Genomic DNA, 16,034 nt, shown 5'->3' with positions numbered 1-16,034 from the left:
GCTCTCCGATGCATCCATCGGAGTATGAATGTGTGTGAATGTTATCTAGAAAGCACCTAGAGAAATGTGCTTGTGCGAATGGGTGTGAATGGGTGAATGCACAAGTTGTGTAAAGCGCTTTGAGTGCTCAGAAGAGTAGAAAAGCGCTATATAAGAACCAGTCCATTTACCATTTACCATTTACATTAGGATCCATTGTTAAAATCTTCCCGGCCTACATCCTACAAGACTGTTGCCTGACCTGGAAGTGGAGGAGCTGTGGTGCAGCCATGCACTTTCTTGTAACAGGTACAGGTACAAGGTACTTGTAACAGAAACCTTAGAGGTTACTGGATGTCAGGCTGCATCAGACACAACTGTTACTAGATAGGGCTGGATCTGCTTTTTCATGCATTAATACCTTCCAAACGTCCACCATTATCATATAAGTATGAAGAGAGTGGAGCCGAATGCAGTTTAGTTAAGCCTAGCCTAGATTAAATGATTGTGATATATCAGCTAGCAAAAAGAAAAGCATTATCTTTTAGTTTTGGGCATATAGGGATGCCAAAAGTTGTTTATGATTAGTTAAAAAGCAGCATTGCTGACAATATTAAGGATCAATTCAATTAATCATAACAGTCAGTCACCTTTATGTTGTAAGGTAACCCTCCAATAATACGGAGAAGAAATCCCAACAATCAGACGAGCCCCTACGAACAACCACTCGGCAACAATGGGAAGGGAAAACTCCTTTTTAACAGGAAGAACCAGGCTCAGGCATTATCCTTTGTAATTAAAACCGGGTCTACCTTAAATGTGTAGACCCTTTAAGGCAGGGGTGTCAAACTCCAGGCCTCGAGGGCCGGTGTCCTGCAGCTTCTAGATCTCACCCTGGGTCAACACACCTGAATCAAATGATTAGTTCGTTACCAGGCCCCTGGAGAACTTCAAGAAATGTTGAGGAGGTAATTTGGCCATTTGAATCACCTGGGATGGATCAAGAATCCATCTAAAATCTTCAGGGCACCGGCCCTCGAGGCCTGGAGTTTGACACCTGTGCTTTAAGGGTACCGGCAACTTTTAATTTAGGGCTTCAGTCCCAGCTAATCTGGAGCTGTTTTCACGATTTTCAGAAAGGCCTTAAAAGAATAGATTATTAATAAAATATTGACTTTAAAACCCCATTTATGAGGAACAAATTGTATTTTCTATTACAGAAACAGAATCTGCAGCTGAAAATCAACCCTTTAAGGGATATTCCACCATTTCTTGGGCTTTACACCCGCTGGGACAGTGTAATGTGAGCAGGCCATCATGTTCTCAATCAAACTAACCAGCTGCCAGTGCTCGTTTCATATTCGCACCACAGGCATAAGATAAGCATTACAGGTAATAGGCAATGTACAGAACAATAACCAAGCTATCTGTGCTTATAGGGACCCGACTGAAAGGATATCAAAGGTGAAACAGTGCATAGGATAGGTCAACTGTAAATTGCCATATGTCCAAAAGTGAACAGCAATTTAACTGAGTGCTTTCAGAAAACAACATAAAGCATCAGTTTTACACAAAGATACCATACGCTGTCCATTAATTACCAATTACCTGTGCCAGTGACATTAACCTAAATCAATTATGCCAGTCCAGTGAATAGACTTGTAAGTGGAAAAAATGACAATGGAATCAATTATTATGCAGATTCAATTAGATAAAGAGCATGTAAGGTTTCATATTACACGTCATCGTGTTACATTATGGTCTCATATCAAACGGCTCACAGGCTGGTCTGAGAACTGTGTGAATGCGTTGCTAAGGCACGTGAACGTCCTCCAGATAAACGGAAAATGAAGCGAGCTCTCAGTGGGGACTCCAGAAACACACCTCCTGTCTGCGAGGCCGACGGATCGGTTAGCTCTATTTAACGTATGTGTGTGTGCGAGAGAAGAGGAGACGGAGAGCGCAAAGAGATAGAATGAAGGGCGCTCGCATGCTGCGACTTGTCCTGTTCGGATTCCGACAGCAGTCGGGGACCCTGTGGCCTCCCAGCAGCGCAGCGTGACACAGCTACTAACTTTGTGCAAACCCACACACAGACACACACACACACACACACATGCAGCATGGTTCCTTTTAGCCGGAAGTAGGACAGCCAAAAGAAGACAGCGAAAAAAGGAGAGGAAAGTAAAAAGCGGAGGCAAAAACAGGACAAATGATGATAAACAGATAAACAGAAAGACACACACACACACACACACACACACACACACACACACACACACACACTCAGCTAGATTTGATAGAGGCAGTACATTGCGTGATCTGTTCTCCAGTGTGCTCGTGGTGCCGGTGGAGTGTTTTTTGGAAACTAGGTCATTGTTCCTCCCACTCAGCCTGTCTGATCCGGCACGTAGCCTGGCTCTTTTTTTATTTATTTTTTATTTTTTTTTTTTTTTTTAACCAACTAAGCACCTCACTTTTTTTTTGTTGGGTGCAGGGGGAAGTGGAGAAGTGGGATTGTTAAAAGTCAAGCACTTTTTAAATGCGGGTGCACGCATGTGTGCACAAACACGGAGACGCAAGCAGGAACGAACGCTGTCGACGTTGCTGAAAAGCTCGGGTACGCATACTCGCAGATGGCCGTAGAGCCCGACTACATTAGGTGGAGAGTTCTCCTGTGGTATGTCCAATATGTCCAGCAGTGCTCTCCTCTCCTCCTCCTCTGCTAATGGCTCCGCACTGACAGATGAGCTTAGAGGCTTTTAAATATTCAGCCTCTGCATATTGACCGGGCTCAGATTGAATTATACAGTCATTTATTCATCACTCATTTCACACGAGAAGGTGTGACGCACTGCCCTCGTACCAATCTGTGAGACATGCATATGCGCACACATAGCCCCACTCACACACACACACACATACACTGTGGGTAGAGCAGACAGGAAGGGCACAGAGGCTGAGGCTCTGCTATCCAGGATGAGTAATCATAGCTAACTGTGCCAGCAGAGAAGCAGCATGAGAAGAGGGATGGGAGGAGGGTAAATGGGGAAGAAAGGAGTGGGGAAGAAGGAGAAAGACGGGATGTGAAGAGCGGCAGGAGAGGGGGAAAGAAGCCCAGAGCTGAATGGAGGAAATGAGGGTGGATGGTGAAAGAGTGAAGGAGCTGGACAGGAATGGAAGGAGCATTAAAAAGTCACTCCGGCAGATGGGGGGGGGGGGGGGGGGGGGGGGGGTTCAATCAATCCACTGCCCAGCCAAAATGAGCTGCACTGTACTTTGAAAGGTTGAGTCAACTTATGCATGAGAAGATGGCTCGGAGGGCTGAATCGCCTCAGCACCTTTTACCTGAATTGGTAACATTCTGGTGTCAGAAGAATAACCAGGTTAGTGTCAGTCCCGATTCGCGATGTTGAGAACCAAAACAAAATACCAGAGGCCCAGAAGGATGCAATCAAACAGATGAGTTTATTGAACACACGCGTGGGAAGATATACACTGAAACACATCAGATGTACATCTCCGCCTAAAAATACACTTCAGATTGCTTTTATAATGTCAGGGTTAACGCCCCTTCTCGCGTTATAAGAACATTATTTGCATCTCTCACAGTAAATGATCAATTTTAAGAGATAAATGCAGACACCGAAGTTCCTCTTTCTAGCATCTTCTTCCAAATATGGCGATGAATTCAGGCCCTGAAGGTCCCCATGGACTTGTCCTCCTCTTTGGCCCATCTTCTGTCACCTGTTACTAAGCAAACTTAAATGCAACAAGAAGCTGAATGCATTCAGGCCTTCACTCGAGCCTGTTTCTAGATTATATGTATTACATGTGTTTTGTGGCGTGTATGCAGTTTTAACCTTCTATAGCTCCAAGTCACTTACACAATAGATCGTCCGGACATCGCGCCGAACGAGGCTTACGACCGTTAATTAATTGACCGAGCTTCAACTCTTTAATAAGCACAAAATGCAATGTGTATAAAATGGTTATAGCTGCACCTGTAATAAAATTGTTAATATGTAATTATGATCATACCTGCAATGCAAGTTTTAATGTAATGCCAACAGCTTCAAAATATGTTTTAATAAAATGATGATTAATACAATGATAATAATGATGGTTATGAATAATAGCAGTAAAATATTTTCCTCATCTCCACATCCCCTCACTTGACCCTCTTCTCAAAGAGGGTCACCACACTTTGGTTGTGTCACTCCTCGGCCCACTCGGCCACCTCCAACTCCATTAATGGCATCATGGCCACCAAACTCACCGGTTCAGAGTTCACGGCCCTTGTTATTACCTTCTCCAGCAGTCCTCTGGCACAAGGAATGAAACAACAACCACAAGTGACCAAAATTCCCAAGAAACAGACAACAGAAAGCATTACAGACACAACAAACCCCTTCCATTGTCCGAACACGGATGTCATCCAGCTCTCCAGCGGGTTGTCGATTCCTGAGTGTTCATGCATAGTTCTAGACAGAGTTTTCAGCCCTTCCAGAGCTCGAGTTACTGAGCCATCTGGGGCAGTGTTGTTGGGATAAAGGTACAACACATGTTTCCGAACATGGCACATACGCCCCCTTTCTCCGCCAACAACATGTCAAGGGCCATTCGATTTTGCACTCCCATCAGCGAGGTCGGACCCAACTGTTCCGCAAACCCCTCCATGGCGTCTCTGGTTAGGTTAGAGAGTCTCAGCGCGTTATAGTGGACATAATTTATGCGATCAACATTCTTGTTTGGAGTTACCCAGATGAATATACTTTCAAATCCTGAAGCTACTTGTTCTGCTAGTTTATACTCATTTGGAACTCCCCTGGCCACTCCTATTGAGTCAATCCAGATGGGTGAATTCAATCTGGGGTCATAAGCATGTGCCCCCTGGGTCCCTCTCTTTGCCAAAATGTGTCTCTTACGTCTGGCAGCTAAAGTGCGTGTGAGTGGAGCTCCCAGCCGTACCATAGCACATGTCCCTTCACTCCCCACTTCACACAGAAAAAGTCAGTAAAGCCCAGCTCCTCAGTGTTATCCTGACTCACATGTCCTCCTTTTGAGGCTTGATCATAGCAGAACTTGTAACACGCACCCATATCAGCTCATTTTAATAGAGTGGTCATGACCACTGGATCCGCTAAGAGATAATCATGCATCGTTTTCACGAGTTTTCTACAACCCCGCATTAGTAACCTGGTCATTGTGCCCATTTTTTCCATGAACGACAATGCACTGTCACCATGACCAGCACAACTTCCAACAGGGCGCCTGAATACATTTTGCCATGCCACTTCGTGATGGGACTGGATGCTTATTCGCCAGCAGATTCCCACCTCATTGTAATACTGTTTTTCATCAGGGTGTTTAAGGCATATATGTGTTATAAGAACAAGAATACTGGACCCTGTGAGGGCTGTCAAGCCATGCTCAAACACTAAAATCACTCAGTCCTTTTTAAGTTTGTAGACTTTACATTATAATGCTGTACATATTAAAAAAATAGCCTTTCATGACATTTAAAGATGATAACTCAGTTAAAAATAAGAAAACCCGCATTGCAGTTCGAGATGTTCTGAAAGGTTTTATATAGATATCTCATTTATGGAGATGGTCTATTTGGGAAGGCTTGTTGCACTACCTTGTTTGGACTTTGGGAATTATTGGCAGTGTCATGTTCCTCCAACATGTTCTCACTCCCAAAGCGTAACATTTTACGCTAGGTGACAAATCGTCAACATATTACGTTTTCGGCTACCCACCACGTTCCTAAATGACGACCTCGGAAAAATGAGGAAATATGAGAACCGTATGGACTCAATCTACACATGTTCGCTCTTTTTCTTCAAATCGCTTAGAAACACGCTATTTAACATAATTAAAGTCGTGGTTAAGCTCTGGAAAAAGGTTATGGTTAGGGCTAGGGATAAGGTTAGGTTTAGGGCTGGAATACAGGGCTGGAACGTCTATTACCGCGGGAGCGTCATTGCACTGGATTTCGCCCATAACCCGCCGCGTACCATAAGAACGCCGAAGGTCTCCTTTCGCGTTCCTCAGGAACGCCGCGGGATGTGACAAAACGTCGGCATGTTACGCCTCGGGAGTGAGAACGGGCTCGTTCATCACCTCTAAACCTGAAAAACCTCAGCGAAAATACTCTGTAGTGTTTTTAGTAGTGAGCTGAAGCTGAACGTGCAGGCATAGCGAGATGGCCGAGCCAATCTGCTCTTCGAGTGATGACGTATCAACCCTCTTGCCCACTGGGTTCAAGTCTTTCCGGCATTAGCGAGGCTCTGGTCATCTGCAGTGTGCTGCAGTAATGTGCTCCTTGATTTCATTTATTTTTTTAAATAGGCATGAGTTCCAAAGAGTGACTCGGTTGTAGCATAATCTTCATGTACAGCACACCTTTAAGTTAAACTTTTACAAAGTCAGAGTGTACACTTCAGCCCTTGGACTCTGGATGTCCCAGACATTAATATTTTAACACTTTTATACTTTAACATTTCAGAAATGAATCACTGTCTAGCCAGCTAAGATGTCAGTGTGGTCACTGAGCTAAGAATTATAACTTTTTTGGTTGCAAATAAGTCATATCACGCAACAACATATTAGTCACCAAGACCGTGTTGTTGATGGTGTCATCTCAGACACTTTGTTGTCTACAGTTTTGTCCATTTTCAGGCTTTTCTTGCTGCACTTGTCTCAGCAGGTGCTGTACCTCCAGGCTGACACTCTGTGTACTCTGACTGAGAACAGTGCTCCGTTTATAGTAACCCTATGTGATTTGTAGTTACCTAAGGCTGGCTGATCATTATATGTTCACTAAATCTGGTGTTTAGTTTTTCATCTGCCTTTATGTCCAAACTTATGGCGCGTTTCTCCAAGGGCATTTGGACTGGCTAATGGATATGTCAGGCTTAATCATCACACTTAGACTTGCAGATTTTGAGTATTTTTACCGTTACATTCATCATTCATGGTGTTTTTCTCTGCTCTACATTTGGTCAGTTGGTTTATGCTTTTAGGACAAGTTTGGGTATCCACAGTCCACTGAATAAACTTGGTTTACCAAAAATAGGAATGGGCGATAATGGTTTTCTCCGTAAACAACATAGAGATATGTGAAAACAATACTTGCCTTCTTCTTTCCTCATATTAAAACTTCTGCTTTATGTCTACGAAATTCATCATTAAATGGTAAATGGACTGGTTCTTATATAACGCTTTTCTACTCTGTCTGAGCACTCAAAGCACTTTATACAACTAATTCATTCACCCAATCACACAAGCACTTCTAAGCTTAAGTGCTAAGTATCTAACATTCATACACATTCACACTCCGATGGATGCATCGGAGAGCAACATGGGGTTAGTATCTTGCCCAAGGATATTTGGCATGCAGACTGGATCGAACCACCAACCTTCTGGTTAGTGGCTGATCTGCTCTGCCACCTGAGCTACAGCCACCCCATTAGGAACCATTAATCCAAATTCTTACTAACAGGAATATGGCTGTAATCTAATTACAAAAGGACACTGCAAAGTGCTTTGAGAATATTAGAAAATACAAAATGCATACCTAAGATTTAATAACATTGTAACACATTTGAATTTTTTTTATTATTTTGCCAATTTTAATGAGCTTTCATGGAAAATTGACCACAACAGTCTGTTTCATTTGTACCAAAGGAAAACCATGATGTGCAATGATGTGCGAATATTTTAAAAATGAAATAAAAACTAAAATCAGACTTTACTGGACATTTCCACGTAATAAACTAACTTATAAAACATTAAATTCAATAAAAAATTTGAATAAGTTTACTAAATGAATGGACGTCACGGTGGTACACTATCAGAGCATTGCAGATTTTGACTGAAAATGTGAACTTGAATTACAAAAGCCAAACATCAATGAAATAGTTGACTATGAGCTGTCCTTGAGTATTCAACATGGAAGCCAAATTAAAGGGGAAAAAATCACATATAATATACTACAAGTTATGCTATACATGCCATATACTATAAGTTTTGTGCCACAACAATAGCTTTAGAGTCTCTGGAGTCTCTGGATGTCTGCTACGGGAACAGAACATCCATCAGAAAAAGTGATCACTCAGAACAACTTTATATTCATTTGCACTGACCCTTCTCACTATGGGAAGAAGTGGATACAAATCAAACCAGCAACAGCATAAAAGAGGTCTACAATGGATGTGTGAAGGTTTCGTGAGATTTTTCACTTGTCTATAGAAAAAATCAAATCTCTGAAATCAGAGTAACAACTTGTCACATTTTATCCAGCCCTTGACATCCCATTAAAGCCAAGGATGTTAAAGTTTACCAGTTTGATGAATTTAATATTTGCTGCATAGATTCTTTTTAATTCTTTTAAAAAAAATTTACATTTTAACTGTATCACTGACTAAAGCTGCTGAATTCAGTTGTCCCCGATAGAAAAGAGCCACAAGCGTACAGTACGTATCAGTGTAGCTCGGCCTCACACTGCAGTGTGCTCTGTGCCATCCCCACAGTACAGGCTGATGAAGTGCCTGCGTGGTGGTCTCTCTCTATTCTAACCTAGACCCACACCAACCAGTCTCCATCCCACTCTGTCCTGCCCCCACTGAGCTGGGTGATAAAAGAGCTCAGTGTCACTAGGCTCCAGAGAGGGGACAGATTCATTACCTGACCTGTGCTGCTGACTGGGACACAATTGACTCTGACAGCTCTGTAATGCTCTGACATGGAGAGAAGCAGATAGATGACTGAGTGCAGAAAGGGGGGGCTGATAAAAGAGGGAAGAAAAGGTTGCAAAAGATGGATAGAAAAGTGAAAGGGGAGGGGGTTGCAGATGAAAAGGGGGCAGATAGATGAGGGGATATAGAAGGAGAATCTGGGGTACAGATACATAAGAGGGGACAGGAGTGAAACAGGAGGACTAACAGAAAGTAAAAGAGTAACCAAAGATATGTTTTCATCTTGCTGTCAAGCTGATTTTAAACAGAGCTTTGAAATGCCACAAAATGAATGTGAATGAATGTGAATTATCACATTAGCTGGTTTGAAGTGCATCAACAGTGCTCCTTTGAGTGGTCGCTCTGTGTACTATTGAACAACTTGTTGTTGTCTTTTAGCCTCTGCTAATGCTGGCTATATTTCATGCTTTCATCACAAAATGAAAATAAAGACACGCACCTGTCACCAGTCTGCACTGCTAACTAAACCTCAGCAGGAGCCTTGGTTGTAGGAGGCAGGAGGGATTAGACATGCGAAGCTCAAAGGTGCCCATTTCCAGAAATACCTAGAAAATACCAATGACATTATCGCTGGTAGAGCAATGCTTCATTGGGTGTTTTTCTCTTCTTCTTTTTTTATCAGTGTTTGTCAAAGAACTTTCTGCTGCAGAGATATGTATTGGTGCTACAGACAGTACTTGATGATGATGCTTGATATCATAAGTAAGTTAAAATCCCCCACAGCAGTTCATTAGCAGTACATACATTAGAGACTATTTTGGTCGCTATATGTAATTTTAATTTCACCCTATTGATAGCAAATGTATTTGATTTGCTAGCAGATTGTATTAAGGTTTATTAAAACTAAATCTTATAATGATAGGTGATTGTAGCCTTGTAGTCTTCAGCTGTTACATTTTTTATATTTCATTTTAAGTTATTTGTCTCTTAAGACAGTCAAGCTATTTCAGTAAATTGAGGAATCTACCCTATAGCTAAAAAGTTATTCTATAACTAGCATTAGATTGTAAGTTCTACCATCTGATCCAAGTATGATCATAATAGTTGTAAAAGATTCCCATATATCATCGTGATGTTGTTTATTGTATTGCTCTCGTTTTCTTCTGCTTGTTTTCTTTTTTCTTTCTCAACAGGTGATCCAGGTGATCGATATATGTATTTTTTTGTCTGCTTATTTAGTTGGTTTTTGTTTTTTCTTGCCCTTTATCCCCGTCCCTCTTCTCCGCTGTTTTCCCCCCTCTTCCTTTCTCCCTTTTCTTTTCCTCCTTCAAGTCTGTCCCGTATCTAGCAAGTGAAAATAAAAAAGAAATAAAATAAACAATAAAAGGTGAATCAAATAGACCATTACGGCAAGGCTGGGATGGTCAATTTGGTAAAGTAAATCCGTTGGGCATCTTTCTTCGCCTTTAGGCAATAATTCTGATGGCAAAAGAACCAAACGGGACAGGCAAAAAAAAAAAAAAATTGTAAAAGATTGTATTGATAGCCAAAATGTTAACCTCAAGGCTTCAAGACAACCAGTGGATATATTTCAGTTACATAGGCTACGTCCACACTAGCCCGGATTTGAAAACGGCGTTTTCGTCTGAAAATGCTCCGCGTCCACACGATCATTTTCAGTTGTTTTCACAGAGTTGTGCGTCCACATTGAAACTGCATCATGTGACTAACATGCGTCATCGTTTTAGAAAGTCTCAGTTTTTGCAGTCCACACTGTGACACGAAAGCACCGTTTTCAAATGTATGCATTTTTGAGAGCGTTTTGAAAATGCTGCGTTTTCCATGAGCGAAAATGCCGTCTCAGTGTGGAAGGGAGACCAAACAATGTGTTTTCGTTTGAAAACGCATTAGTGTGGACGTAGCCAAGGGCCCTGTTTATATGACTCACACCTGTGCCTTAGAGTTTAGATTTGGGTTTAGTTGGAGTCTAGGCCTGCCCTTTGTCACCAACCTCTAAGAGTAGCCATCTGGTTGAAGAGTTCCGCTATGGATGCATGTGATGCAGTCATGTGACCAATTAAACTAAGATAGCTGAGGGCATTATACAGCAGTTGTTTTATTAGCGCTCAATTTTGACAGCCCTATTAAAGATTAATATCAGTTACTACATGCTCCAGATAGCTTTTCTTCAAATTCCTTAACTCTCACTCGATTTTGCAACTTTGTACTTTTGTGTTACTCGCAGCAACAACTCCACCTCATTGTTAGTCCATTTAAAAAACTCGGTACTTTTCCTCGACATTTTGCCGCGGCGTTTCAACGAGCCAGAAAGTAAATAAGCGGTAGACAGAAATGAGGTAGGTCGAATCGTCTTGCGTTTCACGCATGCACAGCACTGGAACGTAAGCATTTTCGGCCGTTGTGGACGCACAACTCTGTGAAAATGACTGAAAACGCTAGTGTGGACGTAGCCTCAGACTAGGGCAGATCGCAGCCAAGTGGTGAGCATGAGCACCTCTGTGTCTGAGACCATGGTTCTCAGCTTGGAAAGGGTGGAGTTCCCACTGCACGGCAGCTACAGTATGAGTCGGAAGTTAAAGGATCTCAGGGCCTGAGCCACATGCCCGCTCGTTCATGTGATACAACGTGAGCAGAGCAAAAGCATCACGGTTTGGGCATCTGACAATGATACCTACTGGACGTCTTCAAAGCATCCAGAAGGTGGGCCTTGGGCAGATCCAAGGCATCTCTCTCGTCTGACTTGGAAACATGTTAGTAAGCTGAGGGTGATCACTGGAGAGAGGCACCACTGGGCTTTTCTACTTACGGCCATTGCCTCACAACCCAGATGGGAATAAGCGACAGAAGATGGATGGATGTAGCGTAGCTTTGCTAACCTTAGCTTGAGTTACTTCAAATATATTATTTGAGTAGCAGCATCTTTTTCAAGCCACAGTGTTGTTTTTCTTTTTTCCTAAGCTAACTTGGTTCTTCAGATGAAGAGTGTTTATGTGCTATTCTTGGATTAAGTTCTCTAGAACAACATTTGCTTTTCCTTAATCTACTGTCTTAACCGAATTATAGCATAAAGCTACAGACAACGGGAGTAAATCATTTCAACTGCAGTGGTTCGTTTGACGCTCAGGCACCATGTAAAATCATATTCTAATTGTGCTGCGAACCCTTTAGTAATCAATCTGACTAATAGAATTTACTTGATTTCAGGGAACGGAATCAAATTTGAGGATGATGTTTGGATCCAAATTTGTGAAACATTTAGTTAATATGAAACATTTGATACATTTTAGTGTTTAAATGAAAATCCCCGTGACAATGGCGTCAGTATCTGCTTCCATTAGTCTGATAACAATCAGAGACTTTGTTAAATAGAATCTGAAAAGGATTTTATGAGTAGGAAATGTGCAGCTTTAGGCTGTTGCACCCTGTCTACACTGAAGCTTAGCATGTACTATACAACAGCAGAGCACAGAGCTGCAAATTCAGTCCTTTTTCTTTTCTTTAAACACTGTGCTCAGATGCAATATCAAGTGTAGGTCCTCTACATTTTAGCAGCACTCAGAGAAGCATACACAATCATCATTCTTACACTTGTAAAATTGAAGAAAATAGACTTGAAACATAAAAATAGGCTTTGGGCTACATTGAAGTGGTGCAAGTGAAATGTGAGTCATGCAACTTGTGCAGACCTAGCTGTTAAATATAACCATTAAATATGACTAAGAAAACTTAATGCTTCCGTCACATCAACTTTGATAGCTCTTGATAACATATAAATAGCAGCATAGAACAACTGATTCATCAGTGGTGAACCCTCCCTAACATTTAGCGTAGTGTGTAAAAATAATTAAACATAACAATATATATATGTTAAACCCGCAAAAGGAGCAGGATGGTGGTAGCAGTCGAGATAACGACAGATAGATGGATAGAAACGAATAAAACCAAAGATGTTTACAGTGCATTTCCACACTGGAAGAGAATAAAAAAAGGAGATGAAGAAAAACTGTGCAGTAGATACCACACACACACACCTACACAAACACACACACACACGCTCACTAATCTGTCAAGGCAACAAAAAGAGGCAAGCCAGGGCCGCATTTGCATGACAAACTGGCCCCGCTAGTTTGATTGAAGAGAAAACAATTTTAGGAGACAGGCTGACTGTGTGGTATGGTGCCTGCCACCTCTGGGTGGGCCTCAGGACCCATAATCGGAGTGTGTGCACATGTAGGTGGCTGGTTGATTTGTTTGTGAGCGTGACTGTGTGAGACATGAGTTGGTAGTTAGGGGATATGGGATTTAGTTGCATGGCAGGAAAACAGAGTGGTAGAATTCATCAGGTGCTGCAGCTGTGTGTGTGTGTGTGTGTGTGTGTGTGTGTGTGTGTGTGTGTGTGTGTGTGTGTGTAAAAGAGGATTTGTGTGTGTTCCTTTACAAATGCAGGCAAATGCAGGTGTCTGTGTCGGTCTCTGCCTGTATGTAATATTTGGAAATGTACAGTTGTGTTCATCGTGAACACGGATTTCTTTCAACTGTTCTTTTTCCAGCCTGGAATGATGGTACAGCATCCATCTTTAATGACTTTAAAAAACAAGTTTTAGGGTTTTTTGGATTTTCTCTCATCCACATGGGGTCAAAAGTATACATACATACACCCCCACTAATATTTGATCCCGTAGCAAACTGCACCTCAATCAAAAGCAGAACTCTATTAAGTTCATTTAAATTGGTTTGTTTTCAAGTGTATTCTACACATTTTCAGGATTTAGGTCAAAGCTACGGGAAGGCTCACAATATTAGCCTGCGTTATCCAAAACCAGCTGCCATCTATTTTCCTCCTGTTGGAACACCCTGTTGTGTTTCTGTTGACAGGAAATTTGGAGGTAGTTCTCCCTCATAAGCCTCACCTTTGCTCCTCCAAACATACCTCCTGTCCCTGTGGACAAATAGCTCAGTCTTTGTCTTGTCTGACCTTAAAACTTTATTTCAGAAGGCAATTGGCTTGTCCTCATGGACAGCGGTATATTTCAGTTGAGTCCGAAGGTGCCGATTTTTGCACAGAGGCTTCATTCTTGGTCGGCACCCTCTCGGTCCATGGCGATATGAAACTGGCTTCACTGTGGATAGTGTGGTGGTTCCTGGCTATTCCTGAACATCCTAACTGATCTCCTCTCATCTGAGGGTCTTCTTCCACTTCTTGGCAAAGTGGTGACACATCCGAATAACTTTGTTTGAACTGAGATTGTAGTTGTTTAAAAATATCTCCAAGGGACCTTCTTAACTTGTTTAAATCAATTCGGCTTCTTAGAGCTTCACTGAGCTCCTTTGACTTCCTCTCAAACGAATCCTTTTTATGCTGCCAAAGAGAAACTACCATTTGTGGTCAATCATGATCACTTATGAGTTAATAGGCTGTGCGCTTGTCAAGTTAAAAGGCATAATAGCACCTTCAGGATCAACTATTAAAAGATTTAAGTGAGTGTTTGTATACGTTTGAACCCGTGTGGGTAAATCTGAAATAAATTCAAACTTGTGCATCCATTTTTTTTACAGTGGTTAAAGATGGATGCTTTACAATCAAACTGGAAAAAGAACAGCCCGGAGAAATTATCAAAATCATAAAATTACCATGACACGATGAGTGATATAGTCTTTTTTTCCACAGTCAATTGGAAAAAAACTGTGTGTGTGTGTGTGTGTGTGTGTGTGTGTGTGTGTGTGTGTGTGTGTGTGTGTGTGTGTAAAAGAGTCTCTGTTCTACCTTAATCCCCAGATTGCCAGAGCTGAGGGTTCAGACATACGCTGGCCTTGTTGCTACAGTCACTCTAATCTAATCCTATCCTCCCTCTAAAACCTTGTCTGGGTGAAAACACGCTCTCACATACAAACACACACCTAACTTAACTCTCAATCTCTTATGACGTGCTTTTATGTCCACCTATGGTAGGCATACCCACGGACTCACACACCCACTGCTGCATTCTCTTGCTCACACATGGACAAACACACACCTGCACAGGTAACCAGTTGCACAGATGCCTGATACGGCTCGCGGTAGCTCTCTGTACACAAAGGGCTTTGGTGTATGACAGATGTAGGCTGACTGATTTCTTTGGCTTGCTGTACAGACTGTGGGTGCTTACAGGGTTTTTGTCAGCCTCAGTGCGCGTGTGTGCTGTCAGTTCTTTCGTCTTGTCTACAGAAAGTCTTTCAGATATGCACAGACACTCAGATATGCTGCCATTTAGATCATTCCAACTGTTGGGGTTAACGTTACTTTATTGTTTCCTGCAAGTCCCAGATTAAAGCCGCTGCTGCACCCATCCACACATTATATTTTCATTTCCGGAAGTGAATGACGGATGGAATAGTTGAATTTTTCTGCTAGTTAAGCCTATAACAGCAGCTCCAGTTGAAAAAAAACCCCACAAAAAAAAAAACAATACAATGATTTCCAAATCTCTTAAAGCCATATTATATTTAACGCAGACCAGAAAACATGAACAAATGCTTACATGGGAGAGTGGAAAAAAATTAATAAATAAATATAACATGTCTTAAAAAATTTGGAAGAAGGTCAATTTTCTTAACTCTGACTTTTAACAACAGTCTATAAATGTCTGGGAGCTGAGGAGACCAGGGTTTAGTTTGATGATGTGGTGAAAGGTTCAGCCCCTTATTCTCGTACTGTGAAGCCATGAAGTTGTAACAGATGCAGTATGTGATTTAGCATTGCCTTCCAGAAATATAAAGGCCCTCCCTAAGAAAGATGTTTTCTCGTGGAAGCATATGTTATTCTAAAACCTGTATATTGGGTGAAGAGCCACCTCCACAGCACAAGACTCGGCAGTCCATCTGCATCTTAAGGACAAAGGTCACTCTTTCGAGGATGCCAATGTTCACATTTTGGACAGAGAGGACAGATGGTTTGAAAGAGGAGTGAAAGAAGCATCTATGTCCACTGTGAGCGACCATCTTTGAACAGAGGCGGTGGTTTACGACACCAACTCTCTGCCATCTATAATCCAGTTTTGAGATCCCTCCCCAGACACCTTAACGCCCACTCACATCCTGGGCCATCTGACTTCAGGAATTCGCGTGATAAGGTGGGGCCAGGTTTCACAATGAACTCACCCGAAACTCTGGCTGATTGGGACCCACACCCAGTTCCACACCTTGGCTCAGGCGATTAGAGGATCATCAGGGGGTCCTTTTGTCCCTCTGTGGGGGGAAACTCCCACCAGGTTTATATCTGGGACTCTCCACCATTTGACCTTAGAACTGAAGAAGCTTCTCGGATGAGAGGTGAAACGTCTTCAAGTAACT

General features: G+C 42.1%; 1 protein-coding gene across 6 annotated transcripts in view; it reads left to right on the top strand.

Annotated features, from left to right (window-relative positions):
* The window catches only part of LOC146507676 (low-density lipoprotein receptor class A domain-containing protein 4-like), a 275,368-nt gene that overhangs the window by 192,110 nt on the left and 67,224 nt on the right, over window positions 1-16,034 (top strand). The window contains exon 4 of one of the 6 annotated variants that reach the window (XR_014876985.1): window positions 190-15,523. The exons of the other annotated variants lie outside the window; for them this stretch is intronic. The gene's annotated coding sequence lies outside the window, so the exon portion shown is untranslated. The remainder of the gene's footprint in view (window positions 1-189; window positions 15,524-16,034) is intronic. 6 annotated transcript variants of the gene reach the window in all.

The sequence above is a fragment of the Neolamprologus multifasciatus genome, chromosome 11, assembly GCF_963576455.1.
Source record: "Neolamprologus multifasciatus chromosome 11, fNeoMul1.2, whole genome shotgun sequence".
In the NCBI taxonomy this organism is placed as follows: Eukaryota; Metazoa; Chordata; class Actinopteri; order Cichliformes; family Cichlidae; genus Neolamprologus; species Neolamprologus multifasciatus.
The sequence above is the reverse complement of the archived record's forward strand: the minus strand, read 5'-3'. Positions and strand labels throughout refer to the sequence as shown.